Here is a 17,063-nt window from a genome sequence, read left to right as displayed (position 1 = left end):
AGTTGTTATCTCTGAATTGAATAAACTTTTGTTCCTGAGACTGCTATTCTTGATAGTAAAACTGAATGGAATTTAATGTTCAATGTAAAACGATTGCAAAAATCTCTTCATTGTATCTCCATGAAGCAGAAACCTTAGATCCTTATATTTCATAAAGAACTATGTTTGTGTATTTACCTAGTCATAATATACATAGAACCAAGATACACTCATGGAATCCTCTTTCCAAATCTCAGCTTATCAATTTTAAATTCATTAATAATTTTGATTTCAACTAACTCCATTTTGAGATTATTCCAGGTGGCAATGTATCTATGAGGAAAGCTATATTTAGACACCTTGTCTCTCACAATTTCTTTCCATAGCTGTTTGTATTTCTAGTATCCTATAAAAACAGGCAATCACTGTCAATCATTTCTGTTTTCTTTATTGCCCCTAATACATCAACACTTCAATCAGATCTTTCTCTTCTCTCCTCCAAGGTAGGCAAACCCAATCTTTCCAGTCTCTCTTCATATATCCAGTCTCTCAAGTTAGGCATATTATTGTTACTGCTCTTTTCTTTTTACTAATTAATACTTTTTTATGTGGAGACCACACTACAGCTGCATATTCCAATCTAGGTCAAATCACTGGGATGAGGATTCATTTAGTGGAATGACACCTCAAAATCGGTTAGGAATTTATACAGTCATCCCTCAGTTTACGAGCATAATTCATTCTGAAATTTGGTCACAAACCAAGAAACTCTTAAACCAAAACGAATTTCCCCATTTAAGTTAATGTGAATCCCATTAATTTGTCCCATATCTCAAAAAATATTAACATAAAAATCATTTTACATGTTATTTTATATGGAATAAAAGTAATTTTACTAACAAATAGCAATGATAAATGATATAAATAATATAGCATAATAATATAAATATAAATAATATAAATAATATAGCATAATATACAGATAATATACAGTACCCTCCTGAGTTTTGCCCTTGCTTCGTTCTGAAGGTATAGCGCTAAACTTGAGGATCGCGAAACTCGGGGTATTGAAAACAATGAAAAAACGCTTATTGGTTCTGACCCGTGGAGAAACTGACTTGTTTTCTTTTTGACTTTACTCCCTTGTCATCTCAAAATACGTACCTTGGTAAAAGGAAGAAAATGGGAAGTGAGAACGGGTTGTTTTGAAGTCGCAATTGAAAGTGGCTGCTTTACGAGTGGCTGGCAGTTCTGAAAACACGCTTGTGATATGTTGTGAGTCCGATGACGTCATGACAGTACTCACCCAATCAGCGGCCTCGCTGCCTGAAGGCGGTGTCACACTGACTAATTTCCTCCAGCCGTTGGGGCTACGGGCAACGCCCAATCAGGAGTGAGTTGTCGGTTGTCTATAGGCTGGTGTCACACTGGGCCTTTTTCTTCCAACCGCTTGGCAGTAGGGGCAACCGGCAACTCCAACTTTTCCAGGTGTGCGTCACACAAGGCAATTGTCTGTTGCCCGTAAACAAAACAGTCGCCCTGTATCCACGTGGCGTTGTCTTCTAGAGTAAGGGCTGCACAGCTTGTGCAGCTGTTACCAAAGTTATGGTCTTGTTGCTATGGTTAAATGGAAGGAAGAAGTGGTTGTGGGCATGATTATGGCTTCAAAGATGGGAGGACAGGAGTGTTTACCCAAACCTTGCCTGAGAACTGGGAAAATTTCCAGAACGTCACCCATGATACACTGTTGGACGAAGCTATTTTTTCTGGTAGTTTTCGGTGTGTTATGAAATAATCTACTAATTGTTTCTGTTGCAAATCATTAAATCACTAATATAATTATTGACTTTTCAATGCCTGCTGTACATGCACCCGCCGCCGCAGCCACAAAATAGCTCGCAGAGAGAGGTTCAACTTGCTTACTGTTTCCATATTTCACTCACTGCTCACAAAGATCACAAGTGGACAAACTAGAACAAAACCAGGCAAATTAATGTTTTCCTGCTGTGTGTTCCCCCAGCACGCATGTGTGGTTGACAGTAGAATGACTCATTTCAGCAAGGATATATTTCTCGCAACACCTTCTGCAATTTTCATAGACTGGAGATAAAAAGTTTTTTGGAATGTGGTTCCACAGCACGGGCTGTTCTCTTATCTTGTCAATCAAATAGTAAACAATGCAGCTCTGCTAGTCCACTTTACGAGTCTCTTGGTGGGCCATCTTCCACTGCTCCTCACTCCTCAGCCACTGCCGTCATCTGTTTGTTTATATACAGCCACGCAGTACCCACGTACCCACACTCGTACCCATAACTGTTTTCCATTTACATGGACAACTGACAACTCACTCCCAGTTAGGCATACAGGCAACCGCAGTTGCCTGTAGCCCCAATGGTTGGATGAAAACAGCCAGTGTGACACTGCCTTTTAAGGCAGCACGCATGACGCCGACGGTAGGTAGACGTGCCCCGTACATAGTCAAAGCAGCATGAAACTCGGGGCGGTAATGCATGAAACTCAGGATGGTGAGGATTTAGGACAAATGTGACACTCGAGGATCGCGAAACTTGGATAGCTCGAAACTCAAGAGGGTACTGTAGTAATAATATAGTGCTGAAAACACAAGTATCGCACACTAGAGCACAAACGTAATCAGACATGAGCGCGCGGGTGCTACTTCTGCAGGTGTACAACGTGGACTGAAGGTGGTGTCACACTGGGCATTTTCCTCCAACTGTTGGAGCAACCGTGGTTGCCCATACTCCCAACTGGGAGTAAGTTGTTGGTTTGAGTAAACACTCCTGTCCTCCCGTCTTTGAAGCCATGATCATACCCACAACCACTTCTTCCTTCCATTTAACTGTAGCAATAAGTTCGTAATCTGAGTAATGGCAGCACAAGCCACAGCAGCCTTTACTTTTGCAAACGGCGCCATGTGGATACAGGGCGACTGGTTTGTTTACGTTGTGGATATGGGCAACTGACCTTGGTTGTGTGTGATGCACACTCAGAAAAGTAGAGTTGCTGGTTGCCCCTACCGCCAATGCGGTCAGAGGAAAAAGGCCCAATGTGACACCAGCTCAAGACCCCATTCCCATTGTTTTCCACTCTGAGCTCTCTCATTTTGCGGCAAATAACGGGAACCTACGCTCGTGTTTCTGAGTTGTACAAACAGGATGCTCGTACATTAAGTCATTTTTAGTGATTTTTTTTTTGCTCATAAATCAAAACACTCGTAAACTAAGACACTCGTAAACCAAGGTATTACTGTATATTTCTCATGTAATCTAGTTTGTGTATTCTGGGGATAAAGTATTTTTGAATGCAGCACTTGGATCTTATTCCTCTTGTGTTTTCTGGATTTGATTGCTTAATTTGTAATTCCAGCTAGGTCTCCTTTGTGTGTGTGTGTGTGTGTTTGTACGTAATTGTATTTTTACAGGATTGAGCAGGCTTGTACTGTCCCAATTTTTTAACCATTTTGTCATACAGTTCTTTAGATCTTTGAATGTTGTTGACACACACAACTTCATCTGTTGATGCATTACACTGATCAACAACTCTATTTGGAAAACTGAATTTTCTTACATTCTTATCACCTCTTTTGGATATTTTTCTACTGTGTCCTCTTGAAGTTAATTTCCCATGTGATATATGCTCCTTTATGTCTATCTTCTCCTTCCCTGTGGCACACTTATACGACATTATCATGTTTCCTCTCCTTCTCTCCTCCAGGGTTGGCAGGTTCAACTTCTCCAGTCTTTCCTCAAAGTTAAATCTCTTAAGCTGGGAGCCCAGCGTGTAGCAGCCCTTTGTACTCTTTCTGTCTTATATGTTTTAATAAATGGGGATTCCAAACTGCTGCTGCATATTCTAGAGTTGGTCTTATATATGATATGATTGTCTTCCTCACCATATCCTCATTTATATACGTGAAGGCCAGTCTCATGTTTGCTAATAATATATTCATAACCCTTATTTTTCATTTATATGATCTGCTGGTGTCATCTTGTTAATTATAACTCCCAAATCTTTTCTTATTATTATTATATTATATTATTCATATTATATTAATATATAATATAATAATATTTACAGTCACCTCTTGATTAACACGAGGGTTACGTTCCTGGAGATGTCGTGTTATTTAAAATCGCGTTATTTAAACATAATTTCCCCCTAAGAAACAATAGGGAAAGTCTGCCTATTTTGGGGATTTTGTTACTCTAACCTTAAAAAAACACATTATTAATACATTAGTAGGTCACGGAAACAACAAAAAAACACGATCTCATTTTATTTACATTTGTACTTCACTTTCAACACTCGACACTTGTGTTGGCCACCGTCCCTCCTCACCCCGCGCTCCCGTTACCAGCCGCTCCCTTCACCAACCACTCTCCGCCTCACTTGCCTCCTTCCTCTTCCTCTGACTGGTCGTTGTCATGACTAGTTGTCTGCCGAATCCTCATCCCGCTCTCCCTCCTCACCCACTGCCATTTCCTGCCTCATACCGGATAGCATGGCAGCGATCAAGTCCATCTGGCCTGGTTTCACATCACCAGCGCCGGGCTCAGCCCTGCCCTCCTCCTCTCTCTCACGGCAGCCATCTTGGGATACCATGATGACTCGGCACACCTCACTGTTCACTGTTTGCTCATCCCACTCAACTGACACCAAATGTTACACCACCCCCTGCATCACACCAACCACTCACAGTGCAGGCTAGCTTCAGACTGGGGAGAAACAGAGTGTCCCAGCGCAGTTCCCACCAGAAGTAGCGTGGGTGCGCGTGACGTCATCGAGCATGACGTTATCGATTAAATGCGCATTAAATAAAAAATATTGCGTTAGTTAATCGTATCTCCTTAAATATAAACTCGTGTTAAATCAAAAACGTGTTGTTTAAACTTGTGTTAATCAAAAGGTGACTGTATTGTTATATTATATTAATATATTAAGAATATAATATGTGCCGACACTGAACCTTGAGGCACTCCACTTGTCACCTCTCCCTATGCAGAGTATTTTCTCCTTAACCCAGTAGCTGTGGGTATCAGGTTTCTGTAAGGTCCCTCTTAGCGAGAAAAATGAGAAAAAATCATCACTCACGCGAACCATTTCATAATATATATCAACGCATTTGTGATCAGTTTATGTATCATCTATTTTAGGGGGTTTATATCATGGCAAAAATTTGACCCATTGCTGGTACACTCTGTTTCTTTATCTTCAGCTTCCTTTCCAGCTGTTCTATATCTGCAGTGGTAGACGGTCACTGTTTTTCCCCTAAACCTATCAACAGTGGTGTTCCACAGGGCTGTCCTATCACCCACTCTCTTCCTGTTGTTCATCAATGATCTTCTTTCCATAACAAACTGTCCTATCCACTCATATGCTGATGACTCCACTCTGCATTATTCAACTTCTTTCAACAGAAGACTCTCTGAAAAGGTATTACATGACTCAAGACTGGAGGTTGCAGAGCGCTTAACCTCAGACCTTGCTATTATTTCCGATTGGGGTAGAAGAAACCTTGTGTCCTTTAATGCCTCAAAAACTCAATTTCTCCACCTATCAACTTGACATAATCTCCAAACACCTATCCCCTATTCTTCAATAACACTCAGCTGTCACCTTCTTCAACACTAAATATCCTTGGTCTATCCTTAGCTCAAAATCTCAACTGGAAACTTAACATCTCCTCTCACTAAATCAGTTTCCTCGAGGTTGGGCGTTTTGTATCGTCTCCGCCAGTTCTTTTCCCCTGCACAGTTGCTATCCATTTACAGGGGCCTTGTCTGCCCTCGTATGGATTATCCATCTTGTGTGGGGGGCTCCACTCACACAACTCTCCTGGACAGAGTGGAGTCTAAGGCTCTTCATCTCATCAGCTCTTCTCTTCTTACTAATAGTCTTCTACCTCTTAAATTGTGCCGCCATGTTGCCTCTCTCTATCTTCTATCGATATTTTCACGCTGACTGCTCTTCTGTGTTTGCTTACTGCATGCCTCCACCCCTCCTGCAGCCCCACTGCACACGACTTTCTACTCTTGCTCATCCCTATATTATTCAAACCCCTTATGCAAGAATTAACCAGCATCTTCACTCCTTAATCCCTTACACTGGTAAACTCTGGAACAGCCTTCCTTTGTATGTATTTCCTCCTGCTTATGACTTGCCCTCTTTCAAGAAGAGTGTTTCAAGACACCTCTCCACCCGAAATTGACCTCTCTTTTGGCCACTCTACTGTTTTCTGTTGTTGGGAGCGGCAAGTAGTGTTGCCCTTTTGTTGTAAAAAAAAAAAAAAAAAAAAAAAGAGCCACAAATTTGGCCCATCGCTGCTACCGGGTTAACATTGTTCTCATTTCTCTGTTTTTAAGACAATCTTGAATCCACCTGAATAGCTTTCCTTGAACTCCTCCTTTGTACTTTAGTTTCCACGGAAGCCTTTGACGTGGCACTTTGTCAAAAGCTTTCTTAAAATCCATATAAATACTGCTCACCCATCCACCTCTCTCCTGTATTACTTCTGCTACCCTGTCATAAAAAATCAGAGATTTGAAACACACAATTTTCCTTTTCTGAACCCACATTGGCTCTCTGTAAGTATACTGTGGTTTTCAAGATGCACTGTGAGAAGCTTCCTTACCAGCTTCTCTAGAATTTTACATACAACACTTGTTTATGATACTGGCCTATAATTTAACAGGTTTTGTTTATTATTCTTTTTGAAAAGGGGAAAAAATGTTGGCTTTTTTCCATATGGTTGGTAGCTTTCCTTGCCTGAATGATTCCAGAAATATGTAATTCAGTGGTGTACATAACCCGTCCGCTGCTATTGGAATGAATTTGGCTTTCACTGGTAGCCTGGTATCATATACTCCCAGGTCTTTCTCTGCCTCTGTGGTGGATAGTGAAGTGTTTCCCATGTGGTATTGGTGTGCTGGATATCCCCTCCCAAGGTGCAAGACTACATTTTTCTTCATTGAATTGTAGCAACCACTTTTTGATCCATTCCTGTAGCTTGGTGAGGTCTTCTTGTAGGAAATCTGCAGTCAACAGGTTAATTCATCTGCACAATCATTTAATACCCAAGATGAAATATCATCAGGTCCACTTGCTTTTTTCTTGTCCAGTTTACTCAACTTCTCCTTGACTTCTTGTCTTGTTATGTTTATATCTGATAATTTGTGAGGGACTGACTGTTCTCCAGCATCTGCTTCAAAAATATTTTCTTCAGTGAAAACTGACTGGAAGCTGTTATTTAACACTCCACATCTATCCTGTTCTTCATCATATAATTTCCCTTCACACAAAATTGTTTGTATCTTGTCTTTTACTTTAGTTTTACTTCTTATATAGTTGTAGAACAACTTTGGTTGGTTAGTACTTTCATCTCCAATGTCTCTTTCAAACTGTATTTGAGATTCCCTTCTTATAATCATTTCTTCCCCATTTATAATTTTCATAAGCTCTCACTTCCATGCCTTCTGTATCTGTTCCACAATAAATCCCCCTCATTTTTAGCTTTTTGACATTCCTTGTTAAACCACTTTTTTATTCTGTCAGTCTCAGTCTTAGAGTGAGGAATAAACATATTTACTTCTATTTTGTAAAACACAAAATTTTTCATACTGCTCGTTGATGTTCCAATCCTTTAATTCTTTCTTCCAATCTATTTCCAGGAAATACCTATTTAATTCTTCATTGTTTCCCATTTTGTCATTTCATTGCTTTTTGTAATCTACATTTTCATTTTCTACATCATATGCTACCACAAAGTTAAACTCCAGGGCCTATACTTATAAAGCTATCACTTCGTCTGTGGCTCGTCTTAAGAGCCCAAACCGGCCCTGTGGAGTCCTATATCCTGGGTGTTAATCTGAGACTCAGCACAGGTAGCTAAATTTGTTCCCGGGCAGACATAAGCCCTGGGTCTTCGGCTGAGGCATTGACCTTCAAATGTAAACATTGCCAGGTGATGTCAGACAGCCAGCGTGCCTCATCAAAACCGTTTTACATTCAAATGCTCACTATAGCCTTATGAAACCCTATTATAATGGATATGATGTACTTTTATTCAATACTTTCATCATTTTAAGGTATTTTTACCCATTAATTTTCAAATGAGATAGCTGATCTTTCGAGCTAACTCACTTGGCAACTTTATGTTCCCCACTACCTGTGGTGGCTGGAACCCCAGCTAGGTTGAAAACTCGTCACTTCGGAGAGACTTAAGTCAAACGCCTCATTTCTTTATAAGTATGGGCTCAGGACCATGTGATCACTCTTGCCAAGCAGAGGGCTATATATAAAGTTGTCAACTTAATTTTCTTGTCAAGTAAATATAAGGCCTAGTAAAGAAGGTTCATCCAAGCTTCTCTTTCATGTGTTGTATCTTACATGTTGAGTCATTAAGAAGTCCTGAGCTAAATTCAGCAATTCTTGGTCCCAAAAGTTTTTCATTCTCTGAACAATGTCCCAATTAATATTTGCATTAAAGTCTTCTGTTAGTTTAATCCGCTCTGACTTATATTCCACCTGCTGTAGCAGAGTTCTTAAACACTGAATTGTATTATCTACCAAGTCTTTGTATTTTTTTGTGCCCCATGTGTTTGTTTTGGGAGGCATTTACAGAGTTGCTATAATTACATATCCCACTAAAGTTGATATTCGTTCCACTTGAGAGCATCGACTCAACTTCATATCTAACTTTTAGTTTTTTCTTTGTTGAAATCATAATGGCACCTCCATTCTTCAGTTTCCTGTCTCTTCTCCAGATGTTGTAATCCTTGGTGTTGAGGGCATCATTTGTAATAACTGAGCTTTGTTTAGTTTCTGTCAGGCAGATTACTTGTGGCTGCTTGTATTACATCTTTAAACTAATAATTTAGAAATGATCCCATCTACATTTGAATATGCCATTCTCAAAACTTTATTTAAGGGGAGGCACTGCCAAAAATGGGTATTTTTCACTATTTCAGCCAAATTTTAAAAGTCACTCCAAAAAATAGCTGAACATGTCACATGTTCCCTGTGGAAGTTTGGCAGCTGTATGATAATTCTTTCCCTTTCAAATAATTTGATTTGTATTACTAATTTCGTGGTCCCCTCCCTGCAGAAACCTCCGTTTTCTGTAGAATACTCATATATGTTACATTTTGCCTTCTTTTGTCCAATTTTTCCACTTCATTTTACAAAAAGTGTGTCATCATTCATCTGGCAAAATTCTAGTGGCAGCCAGCAAGCCTCGGAGAGTGTGGTTGAGTGGATCAGTCAATCAGTTAGTGCATTGCAAGCACTCCTCAGAGGTACATTTGTACTTGTACTTTGGCAGGTTTGGACACCTAGGGAAAGAAAAGAAAGTGACGAAGAAGAAGTAACAGGAGGTATCCACAGAACACTACAGCCCAGGAGATTTCTACTGTGTGCACACACACACACACACACGCATACATACATACATACAGGTGCCAATTATGATTATTATTTTTTATATCATTCATTGTCATTCATAAATATAACTGCATAGGTATCTAAGTTGTATTTTACCGCTGTAAGATCCTCTAAAAATCATAACTTTGTACGCTGATTGCATTTACACACAAAATAGCCGATATTTCTAAAGTCCATTTATTTTACTTTGGAGAATAATAATTCCATTAGTTGTGAAGAAAAAAAAAAAAAAAAAACTCAAACATCCCCTGAAAGACGAGTGGATAAAAAAATTGTCCGTCAGTTTTTTTATAAACAAAAATACACTGCTGATATTATTTATTGAATGTAAAAAAAGTGGTAGAGTTATGGGAAACATCAAATGATGATTTTGGTAATTTTTTTGCTCAGGAACAGTGAGACATTAAAAATTTGAACGGACAATTTTTAACTAGTGGCGCCATGAGTAAAACTACCCAATATCATACATATTGAGTGAACATTCTGGCCCCCATTAATGTTTTTAGCTCTGCTTTTATTACAAATAATAAATTTTGTTCATAATTTTTTTTCGTACAGAAGCACGAAAGCTATTATGCTGATACATGCAGATCTTATTGCATTTACTTAAGTCTTCAAAGAAAAAAATACCTTAAAACAATTGAAATAAAATGAATGTACCCTCCACTAATACTGGGCGGCGCCTCCCCTTAAATATTTAACCTTGGCTTCCTTATTGCTTTTGATACTTCTTGTTACCATTTCTTTACTTGAAGACCTACCACTTTGCTGACTGCTCTTCTGAACTTGCTAACTGCATGCCTCCACTCCTCCTACATGCCCACTGCATTCAACTTCCTACTCTAGGTCTACTGTCCAAATCCCTTATGCAAGAGTTAAACGGCATCTTCACTCTTTCATCCTTTTTGCTTGTAAACTCTGGAACAACCTTCCTTTGTCTGTGTTTCCTCCTTCCTACAACTTGACCTCTTTCAAGAGAGGAGTATCAAGACACCTCTCCATCTGAAACTAACCTCTCTTTTGGCTACTCTTATCAACTTCCTTTTGTAGGATCTGTGCTATAGCAGGATTTTTTATTTATTTATTTTTTTTGCTCCTGAGTTGCTTCCTTTACTGTAAAAAAAGGAAAAATGGAAAATTGAAATAAATATTCTACAATAATTACTGTTCCGTATTTAAGGTAAACCTTCCATAAATCAAGCCAAATGGGAAAAGACCTAGTAAAAAAAAAATGTATAGCCAAGCAAGTCTGTTCCAGAGTTGACTTCCAATTCTTTTTTTTTTCATAAAAAATTTAGACACCATAGGGAACTAGAGTAAAGCAGGGTTGTATAAATATAAATTCAATCTACTCTGGAATGGTGTCTTGTGCAACAGGGTGGCAAGGGCATAGCTAGGCGTTATTGTGATAAGTTATCACGATACTTTATCGCTGATAACAAAATTGGGTTATCGGCAATCCGCTACTTATTAAAATATATATCGGTATCTTCGTTACTTTTGTAACCAAACTAGCGATAATTGCTACCTTTTTCCGCCTCTCAGAAAAAACGTTGTCTCCTTCCTACTGCGCATGCGTGGCCTGGGTGCCTGGTGTTGTATGAAAAATCTTCAGTGAAGAGATTTCATACTTAAATTATCAACATTAAAACACTAGGTTATTTTTTTATGTTAGATTCAAAAATCAATATATCAAAGAGAAAAATCATTTAACCTTGCCTCCAAAATTATTATTCACTGTCTCAAATTTGATATTCCATATTCGTTTGTGAGTATGCCTTGGTATTGAAGGCACCCGGTGTTGTGTTATTTGGTGTTATTTGGTTATCGGGAATAAGGTTTTCTGTTATCGTGCCCAGCTATGGGCAAGGGTGAGGTTGCAGCAGTAAGGGTGGTGGTTGTAAACGAAGCACAGAACAGGAAAGTATGAGGCATGCCATGGGCATCAAGAAAGCTGGTTTCAAGTGAATTAGCTCTGAGTTGCATCTGGTGCACACAATCTAAATCCTTGTCTGTGTCCATATGATCAAAAAATTAAATCATCCGCATTCCTCTTGTCCAATGCGAGTGAGGGTTCAAGAGGGGGAGATAGGCAGTCTCGGTCTGTTTTGAAATTATGTGGTCCAGACTTGCGCCAGATTTCAAGCTATAAAACAAATCTCTGATTAATTTACAACATACATCCTGACGTTGCCCACACACATGCCTTATATCTCTGATTTTGATCTGATTTATGGATATATGTCCAGAGCTCTGAAGGACTAAGTTATTTGATATGCAACATATAGAGATCTAATTTATAGTGGGTTTTCTCTATGGTGAAAAACACCAGATAAAAGTATATGCTGTTTAGTAAATGAGTGTGAGTTAAGCAGAATCTGTGAAATACGCATTCAGTGCACTAGTATGTATGTCAGCTGAGATATCTAATATGCTATCTACGACATGCCTTCTTTGTAGACTCCTTTTTTTTTGAAAGGGCAAGCATGTAGATGCTGGCAGTTACATGAGGTCAAAGGGTTACTCATGATGTCTCTCCAACAGTCAGATGCAAACTAATCACATATTTGCTCCAGTGTTGCCATACAATGAGATACTGGAGCGATGGCAACCCCTTCTCAAACCAGATTTCAAATTTATTGCATTCAGTTCAAACTCCATAGTTTTTTGGAGGTCAGTTTGGAATCACAATACTGTGTGTACACTTACGGTGGAGCCAAATTAGGGTTCATAGTACTTAAGGTGTTAACCCCTTTTTCTCCATCTCTTGCTAGGTTGCCTTCCTCTGTTCTATAATCTTCCCTAGGTTTAGCATAATTTTTTTTCTCGTAAACTTTGATATTTCCGATGTCTTCATGTCCCTTTGCTTGCATGTTATTTAGTTTTCCTTTTCTTCCTTTTCATTCTGTATCTATCTTCCTCTTGTTGTTTATTTTCCCACTTGATCTGCTTTATTAGATTTTTAACAAAATAATTTACTCACTATTAAGTCTATTACTTTCTTTTCTTGCTCAGCATAAGCATAGGACACAGGCTTTAGCTCAATTCTCAACTCAGTCAATTCCCTTGCCTGCTCTTAAGCCGGTATTTCAGAGGGATGCTTTTGGTGCAGCATGCCCCATCCGTGAACAAAAGCTCACGGAGTGGACTCATGCTCATGAACCAGAGGGGGTACTAGAACGGGTAGGCTGGAGCAATTTTTCTGCTGCACAGACAGCCCGCCGCGTGTCTCACTCTACCATGATTACCGGCTGGTTAACTGCTCCTCCCACCTCAATGATTTCGCTCTCTCTCTCTCTCTCTCTCTCTCTCCTTATACTACTTCGAGTAGTTATAGGTAGGGAGGGACCTTGCATATATCGTATTTATTCCTAGTTGGGTTCTGATTAAGTCTTTTGCAATCCAATGCTGTTGCTCCACAATACTACTCGTGAGCACTTGTATTCATTCACCTTCTGCTTTCTCTGTCTTTAAAACTGTTAACTATTACATTTAAATCTCCAGCCATATTTGTATCAACTGAGCAACTCTCAAATTCATCTCATTCATCTTGGTGAGGTGAAGGAGGGAGGGAGGAAGGGTGAGGTGTGAATTTATTGTAGATGCATTTTTGTTTTTGGTGTAAGAATAACTATACTAAAACATAATATGACTGACAGAAATTAATCAACATTTATTTCTACTTGAAAGTAGGTATACGGTCCCTGAAAGTCAAGGTCAAGACCAAGATTGCCCAATGCCCATCAAACGTAGCATCCTCGTGTGATTAGTGCATGTCATGTTTGCACAGCAGCTTCGTGAAAGTCACCTCCCAAAGGTCTGGGTCCCGAGCAAAATCGTTCCTGTGAAATACCGGCTTTACAAGTGGCTGTACTTTATGTACTTCCTGGTTATTTTCTTACTATTTCTCCAAAATTAGCTTCTGCAGATAAATAAAATAAGAATTTCATGGTAGTTTGTGGTAAAACACTTGAAATTACCTCAGTTGTTTTCTGTAAACACCTGATCAATGATGTGTTACATATATCACAGCAACAATAGTAATATTCACACTGATATTTTTCCTACCATATTTTCCACTCTGAAATCAGGACCCTACTTACACACTCCTTTCCCATCCATCATAATAGGCTGGTCCTCTCTGCACTGCCATTTAGCGATGTTTCCAACAACCAACGTGGAGGTGATATTGATACCACAGCTTTGTGTTTTTGTGTGTATGTGTAAGAAAATATATATATATATATATATATATATATATATATATATATATATATATATATATATATATATATATATATATATATATATATATATATATATATATATATATATATATATATATATATATATATATATATATATATATATATATATATATATATATATATATATATATATATATATATATATATATATATATATATATATATATATATAGTTTTGCGCTCGCTTCGTTCCGAAGGCATAGCGCTAAACTCGAGGATCGCGAAACTTGAGGTATTGAAAATACTGATACTGTTCTGACCCGTGATTTTTTTTTTTTTTTTGTTTGTTTTTTTGTTTTTGTTTTTGTGAGCTATGGCGCCAGTAGACTATCCATTTGGGCCTGATGGTCAGCCACGAGCCCGTCATGGTGCAGGCAACTGTTTATAGTGGCGCCATTATAATTGGCTCATGCAGCCCCCCAGAGCTCACTTTTTTTCCTCCTTTACTCCTTTATTATCTTAAAATATGTACCTTGGAAAAAGGAAGAAAACAGGAAGAGAGAATGGGTCGCTTTAAAGCCACAGATGAAGCCTTATGATTGGCTGAGCTCTGAAAACACACTTGTGATTCGCTGGGAGTCCGATGACTTCATCGCTGGCACTCACCCGGTCAGCGGCCTCGCTGCCTTGGGGCAGTGTCACACTGGCCATTTTCCTCTAACCGTTGTGGCTACTGGCAACGCCCATGCGCCCATCCGGGAGCGAATTGTCGGTTGTCCATAACCTGGTGTCACACCGGGCCTTTTTCTTCCCACTGCGTTGGCGGTAGCTTGGGCAACCAGCATATCCAACTTCTCCGGGTGTGCGTCACACACGGCCAAGATCGGTTGCCTGTATCCACATCCACAATGTAAACAAAGCACTTGCCCTGTATCGACATGGCGTTGTCTGCTAAAGTAAGGGCTGCGTTATGGACTTGTTGCTGCAGTTAAATGGAAGAAAGAAGCTGTTGTGGGTGTGGCGTGTCTATGGGTCCTCCATGTCAGTTCTCATTGTCACCATTGCGCATGAGCGGCCAACCCACCCGTCTAGACTCCGACCACATAAACACACGGATCAAGTAACAACAAAGACACACACACACACGCACGCGTGTACCAGACTCATCATGAACCATGGCAGATGTTTTTCACAAACAAAAATGGCTTCCCTATTTTCTAGAGTGTGTTAGAACTTATTTGGTGAGTGGTTCATACAAACCAAACATACCCAATGGCAAGAAGAGAGCAGTGTTAAAGACGACTGCTCTCTTCTTGACAAGAGCTAGGTTTGGTTCATGTGAGCCACTCACCAAATACGTTCTAATACACTCAAGAAATGGTGGTCGTTTCTGTTTGTCAGAAACATCTGCAATGGTTCCTAATGAGTCTGGTGTGTGCGTGTGTGTGTGTGTGTGTGTTTGTTGTTATTCGATCCATGTGTTTATGTGGTTGAGTCAAGATGGGTGGGTTGGCCTCGCACGCGCAGTGGTGACAATGAGAATTGGCATGGAGGAACCACAGGCATGCCACACCCGCAGCTGTTTCTTCCTTCCATTTAACTGCAGCAACAAGTCCATAACTTGGGTAATGGCAGCACAAGCCGCAACAGCCCTTACTTTAGCAGACGACGCCATGTTAATACAGGGCAAGTGCTTTGTTTACGTTGTGGATGTGGATACAGGCAACCAACCTTGGCCATGTGTGATGCACACCAGGAAAAGTCAGAGTTGCCGGTTGCCCTAGGTGGCGCCAATGCGGTAGGAAGAAAAAGCACTGTGTGACACCAGCTTACGGATAACCGTGAACTCACTCCTGGTTAGGCGTACGGGCGTTGCCCGTAGCCCCAACGGTTTGACAAAAATGGCCATTGTGACACCGCCTTAAGGCAGTGAAGCCGCTGATAGGGTGAGCGTCGGCGATGACATCATCGGACTCCTAGCAAATCACAAGCGTGTTTTCAAAACTGGCAGCCGCCTTCAACTGCAGCTTCAAAACGACCCGTTTTCTCTTCTCTCTCTCTCTCTCTCTCTCTCTCTTGCCATAGCCACAATGTTTAGAGGAAAACGTCCAGTGTAATACTACCTTTAAAGGTAGCGTGTGTGATGCCGATGGTAAGTAGACGTGACCCGTACGTATCAAAGCAGCGCGAAACTCGGGGTGATAATGCTTGAAAATCAGGATGGTTAGAATTTAGGACTAACCGTGAAACTTGTGAATCGTGAAACTTGGATAGCGCGAAACTCGAGACGGTAGTATATATATATATATATATATATATATATATATATATATATATATATATATATATATATATATATATATATATATATATATATATATATATATATATATATATATATATATATATATATATATATATATATATATATATATATATATATATATATATATATTTGTTTGTGTGTGTAATAGGCCATGATATAGTATTTTCATGGGCAGATCAAATATAAGAAATTGGTATGAAAGGTAACTCAGTCAATGTTCACCACCAGCTTTGGCTTTCATCCTCTTTCACTGACCAGCCTGGTGAGCAGGCCTACAACTTTGCTATCCTCAATGATCTAGAGCAGTTGGTTCAGCACCCTACACGTATCCCCGACCATCTTGGGAGACAGGCCCAACATTCTAGACCTCTTCCTTACCTCTAACCCTTCTGCTTACTCTGTCAAACTGTTCTCTCCGTTGGGCTCCTCTGATCACAACCTTGTTTCTGTATCCTGTCTTGTCGCTCCTGTACACCCTTTGGACTCACCGAGGAGGCGATGCTTCTGGCATTGTGCTTCCGCTCGGTCGGACGACCTGAGGATGTACTTTTCCGACTTCCCGTGGAATGATTACCGCTTCCAGGAGAGAGACCCCTCTGTGTGTGCCCAGCTCATCACAAAGGTGATTGTCTCTCGAATGGAGGCACACATTCCACGTACTTTCTCTACTCCTCATGCTAAAAAGCCTTGGTTTAATCACGCTTGTTCTCATGCTATCAAAGATAGAGAGGCAGCTCACAAAAGGTACCAGAGCCTTCGCACTCCTCCTAACCATGATCTTTACATTTCTGCCCGGAATCGTGCCAAATCTATTCTTTGACTTACCAAAAGCTCTTTCATCCATAGTAAATGTCAAAACCTTGCTTTTTCTAATTTTTCCAAAGACTTCTGGCACCTGGCCAAAAATATCTCCTCCAATATCACTTTTTCATCTTATCCTCCTTTCCTTAACCCTGACAGCAGCACCGCCATCTCATCAATCTGTTTCGTCTTGGGCAGTTCTTCTCCCCCGCACAGGTGCTTTCCATATATAGGGGCCTTGTCCGCCCTCATATGGAGTATGCATTTCACGTGTGAGGGGGCTCCACTCA

General features: G+C 39.9%; 1 protein-coding gene across 2 annotated transcripts in view; it reads left to right on the top strand.

Annotated features, from left to right (window-relative positions):
• LOC126980196 (probable protein phosphatase 2C T23F11.1) overlaps window positions 1-10,603 on the top strand; it is a 68,786-nt gene extending 58,183 nt beyond the window's left edge. Inside the window, exon 9 of one of the 2 annotated variants that reach the window (XR_007732973.1) lies at window positions 9,320-10,603. The gene's annotated coding sequence lies outside the window, so the exon portion shown is untranslated. Of the gene's footprint in view, window positions 1-3,714 lie in introns of both variants that reach the window. The other variant, XR_007732971.1, reaches the window with a different exon arrangement.
• The last annotated feature ends 6,460 nt before the right edge of the window (window positions 10,604-17,063 follow it).

Source organism: Eriocheir sinensis, chromosome 43, assembly GCF_024679095.1.
Source record: "Eriocheir sinensis breed Jianghai 21 chromosome 43, ASM2467909v1, whole genome shotgun sequence".
Taxonomy (NCBI): domain Eukaryota; kingdom Metazoa; phylum Arthropoda; class Malacostraca; order Decapoda; family Varunidae; genus Eriocheir; species Eriocheir sinensis.
The sequence above is the reverse complement of the archived record's forward strand: the minus strand, read 5'-3'. Positions and strand labels throughout refer to the sequence as shown.